Genomic DNA, 5,064 nt, shown 5'->3' on the forward strand with positions numbered 1-5,064 from the left:
GAGAAATTATAACATAATATCTTTCTTTTCAATGTCTCATTCACTGATGTTAGTTAGGAAGTTCAGAAATACTCAGGGCCAAGTGGTCTGTGTTAAGCAGGTGGTCAGATTATAATGATCCTGTTTTGGTTTTAAAATTTGTGAATCAGAATCCTAATGAAGTATCCCTCTTTGACTGTCTCTTCCAAAACTATGGGCATTTATAGATGTGGTCCAGGAGACGGGGGAGGGAGGGTGCATAAGGGTGCATTAATAAGCTTCAGAGTTTATGTGTGTGCATTAATTGCACATGTATACATGACCAGCTTGTCACAAGGACACGAACAAGGAAGGAAAGGAAGGACCATATTAATGTCATAGGGAAGGGTGATAAGACAGAAAACCAGATCTTGTATTGATATCTAAATAGTTTCTGGAGCAAATAACCCTTGAAAAAAGCATAAAAAAGAAGCAGGAGCACTTCATTAGCCTAAGTACTATGTACTCTCCTAATCAAAGGCATGAAATATGGTTGACATGAAATAAAATCTCATCGTTTTCACACCAAATAGATTGACACACAAAGCTAAGGAGTTTTCCAAAGATATTTCACAAGCAGCAGACTACTTTGAGGGCCAGATTCACATCTGCCTCATAGATTACAGATGACAAAATACGTTCATACATTGAGTTTCAGCAAATCACTATTTGACAGGATAACCCTGGGGCTAATAATATTTCCCATACAGATTACTGTACTGGAGAGTTTGAAGGGTTTTCTTTGTTTGTTTTGTGTTTTATTTATTTATTTATTTATTTATTTTTTGATAAATCCATATAATTGAGGACATTTTAAACACAGGTCTTATATTAGAAGATAAAGAAGGAATAAAATGGGCAATATAATCCAGCAGCTGAAAACCTGAGCTGTGAGTTCTATTCCTGGCTCTCACACTTACTTTGGGCAAGCCCTTCACCTATCAGTTCTTCTTCTTCACCCACCCATTTTGGGCTGTGAGCTCTGGTGGGCCAAAGTTGGATCGTTCTGTGCCTACCTACATGCTGTCACTATCTTGCAGGTGCTATTATACTACAAACAAATGCATAATAAAGAACACAAACACAGTACAATTCAGAATTTTCATCCCTCGGGAAATTCATCCTAGTTCCAAATTACATCAAAAGCTAACATTTCACATTTTTACTGCTCCCACCTGACCTTCACATACATGCAGGTACACTCTGAGCAAGGCAAACACTGATGGTTAGAGCCACCAAAGTAAATGGAGGTTAAATTTGTTCCATGTACTCAGTATGACCCAGACTTTATTAACACAAATAGTTTCACTGAACTCATTTAGGATTTATTATGAACATAGCATGATGTAGCAACTCCATTCTTTTCAAATACTTTCTTCTTATTCTGTATACTCTTCTTTGAAACTAACTGTCCATAATAGTTTTTTTCAAATCATTTGATTTTATTCTGTAGCAATCTTTCTGACATCACAGTCAAATTAATGGCAATTCTAATTATTAGAAATCATATCAGGGATCCACAGAAGAACAGAATAATTGACACTGTTCTCTTATTGTTATAACGATGTAATCAGAGGACTTAATTGTTTCAAATGATGAGGAATTCACTTGTGTGAATCTCAGGGCAGAATTGGGACCTAAAATAGCAATGGCATCAACTACCATTGATATGAGATGTAACATACTACAATACTACATACTACAATACTGTAACATACTACAAGGAACTACAATACCTCTTATTTCACCTTTTTTTTCTCTGCCAAACTAAGGCCCAGTCCTCTGTCCCATTATCAACCAACATAACTTTCCATACACAAGAAGGCTTATTGGACACCTCTGTGTCCAACTCTACTTCTCCTATATATCTCTCAGTACTTAATCAGTACCTTGAAACTATGCACAAACTGATGAACTTAAAAACATGTAGGGGGTGGGCAGGGGCCCAACTGATTTTTTTTCATTCAAATAACTATTAAATGTTTATCTGGCTTTTCTCTGTTTGCCTTTTTAAATTAAAGTTTCTAAATAAAAAGTTGTTTCAACTTCATAAATGTGCAACTTTTGTAAACATGAAAAGAGGATATGTTGATAATCTCAAAAACATTTTTCTCTGAAGTAAATCTACTCAGGAGATTTCTCAAAAGCACTCTTCTTCATGAACAGGTTGCATTTCAGAGCTGGCATTTTGCCTGCCCCCCCAAAAACGTGGATCATCAAGAATGATGAGTTCTAGAGTGATAGGTATTTATAGTTTAATGACCGCCTAGCACATGGAGCTGCTGGGGATGTTGCACCAGGGCCTTTGGTAGCTTCTGCTAACGTAGAGCTCAGTGTGGTTCAGAGATCATAAAGCATTCAGGTAATCCTGGGACCCTGGTTATAATTTAGCCTTGAATGACAACAGTGGAATTACCGTCTCTCTCAATTCTCTCACATAAGACATTTTCAAACGGCTGGTGAAGGTTAGTTAAAGTAAATACTGTGCACCGTGCTCTATATGTATGAATTCTTTTAAGGCAAACTAATGACCACATGAGCACAGAAGTGAGCTAAATCTCAAGCATAGGGTTGTTAACTATCTGTAAATGTATGGGCAGTCTGTAAAAAATAGGGAAACAAATGCTTGTCCATGAAGTCCATTAAAGAATGGAGCCATTTTTAAACAACTAAGAAAAAATAAGCTTGCTGGACAGATGGAGCAGAGTAGCACCACCTGATGCCTGAGCAGGAGTCCCCTCCCTTCTCTCCAGCCATGTTGTGATCATGTATCCGTTGGGCCATTCCTTGTTTCTAACACCTCAAAGGTACAAGGAAGAAGGTGGTGTGGCCAGCAGGTGAGAAGAGGTGCTGGGCAGGTGTTTATGCCAGGATGAGGGGAGCAGAACACTGCGATCAGGGGTGTCAGGGTGTGGGACCCAAGGTAAGCATCAGGGTAGGTAGGGGACCTGTGGGGTAGGGTCAGCTGGGTATAGAACCATTGCTGAAGTAAAAAAACATTGCTAACTCAAGATTTTTTTGCTAATCTTAAAATGTTTACTCACAACCAACATTTTCTAGTGGCTTTAAACCTCTAAATTTGAACCCAGCCCTTGCTACTGTTGTCCAGAGTCTGGTAGAAGGGTTACATTTATATTATATAAAACATATGTCAGGGAAAAAGTTCAGCTGTCAGTAAAAAAAAATGCTGATTGTCTGTAAAAAAAAAAAATCTTGAGGTGGCAAGCCTTCTCTGGCAGCTTGACACACTAAAGCAGGATGTATTTTTCAGTGTTTCCTTTTGTTAGTCCTCTAACTAAGGGATTCCTTTCTTCCTGCCTCTAAAAAACCCCAAAATATGTATATTTTAGGACAATGGAGACAATCAACACTGCCACCATGATCACAGTCTGCCTTTAGTTCAGATATTTATAATCTCTTTGTTCTGACCCTAGAAGAATGGTAATTCCTCTGTATTCTAGACAGCAACCCTGACTGTCATTTAAGAAAACGTCAAAGTAATCACATGAGATCCACAGCGGTTGATTTAAACATTTGATATTTAGAAATAAAAAATGTCTCTTGCCTTGTTTTAAGCTAAGTATATTGGATAATCAATACTCATATCCAACATATTGCTTCTTGAACTTATGTTGTTTATAACTTGGATATTACTTTGCTATGACCTGCTGTCACCATTACTTCCTTTTGCAAAAAGGGGGATTTGGTGTAATGTATTCATAAATCTCCCACCACAATGTACAATCTTTGTTTGGGAAATACATCAAAAAATCAATCATCTCAGCTTTATTTTTTTAAAAGACATTTGTGCCTGGCATTTGATTTAATTATTATAACATAAAGCAGTTTATACTGTCTTTAATGATTAAAATGCCCAAAACATCTTACATTCATTTTTCTTATTTACTTGTGTTATCACATAGCCTAAATTGAGGGGCAGGAGTTTATTATGCTGGGCCCCATTTGAGCAAGGAACAAGACAGACAGTGTCTGCCCCAGCAGATTTAACATCTTAAACCCCCATTTATCCACAGGCATAGGCCCAGCTGAAGCCATTTCATTTAGTTAAAATTTGGGATCTTGGTTTAAGCCCTCAACATTGGAGTAAGAGACTCAATGTGCATGTAAAGGAAGTCAACATGGAGTCTGGGGTTTACCTTAATGTACTTGCCCTATGCTTGGGAAAAAGCACACTGCAGTCTTTGACCAGGAAAAGAAGAAGGATCTCACCTCAACCTCAAAAGCTCAGTTGTTCTGTCTTGATGTGGAAAAAGTAAATCCCTGGTATAAGACAGCCTCACAAAACTCTCTTCTAGCTGTTCACACAGGCCTTGAGTCATGCAGATGCAAGTCTGCCTTGCAATGAATTCCAACCAGTCTGAAAGAAAACATGCTTAAATTTAAACAATAGCACATATAGAGAAATTTCATTCCAGAAGATTTCTGTTTAATGGTCCAGAAGAATAAGACATGCAACAAGAAGTTAAAAAAGAAAAAGAAGATAAGAACAGCCCTTTCTGTGCCAGGAAAATTTAGTGAAATGTGTTGCTGTTCAGAACAATATTATGGAATTTGTATATATGGCCATAGTATTTAAAATTAATATTAAAAAAAAGAGAAAGATTGAGACTCTGGAGGCAACAAAATTTGTGGTGAGCAAGTAATTAGAATGAAGAAGCACATGATAACTAACCATCTGCCATCAAGAGAACAAGTGTACCTGGTATTACTTTTGTAGATAAACACAGAGATGAAACACCAGCTTGTACATGGCAAATTCTGGGAACACACTTGTTTACCATGCAGTAGGAAGTAGGGTTGAGTAGAACATTTACTTTCTACCTATTTTCAAATAGCACCATTTTGTGACAGTCAGAATTAGGTCACAACCAGTTATGAAAGTGTTTCTCATTAACCATAGGCATTCATACAATATCTTTAAATTGTCAGCTGTTCACAATATAGTCTATATTTTTGTTCTGGGTACATACAGAGCCTCATACAATGGCTTGATTGGGTTTCCAGCCACATACAAATATTCAGTTT

General features: G+C 37.3%; 1 long non-coding RNA gene across 1 annotated transcript in view; it reads right to left on the bottom strand.

The window, feature by feature from the left end:
- LOC102376956 overlaps positions 1-4,363 on the bottom strand; it is a 10,234-nt gene extending 5,871 nt beyond the window's left edge. Inside the window, exon 1 of the long non-coding RNA XR_324394.3 lies at positions 4,249-4,363. This is a non-coding gene — a long non-coding RNA (uncharacterized LOC102376956). The remainder of the gene's footprint in view (positions 1-4,248) is intronic.
- Positions 4,364-5,064: the final 701 nt, after the last annotated feature.

This window comes from Alligator sinensis, unplaced genomic scaffold (assembly GCF_000455745.1).
Source record: "Alligator sinensis unplaced genomic scaffold, ASM45574v1 scaffold571_1, whole genome shotgun sequence".
Lineage (NCBI taxonomy): Eukaryota > Metazoa > Chordata > Crocodylia > Alligatoridae > Alligator > Alligator sinensis.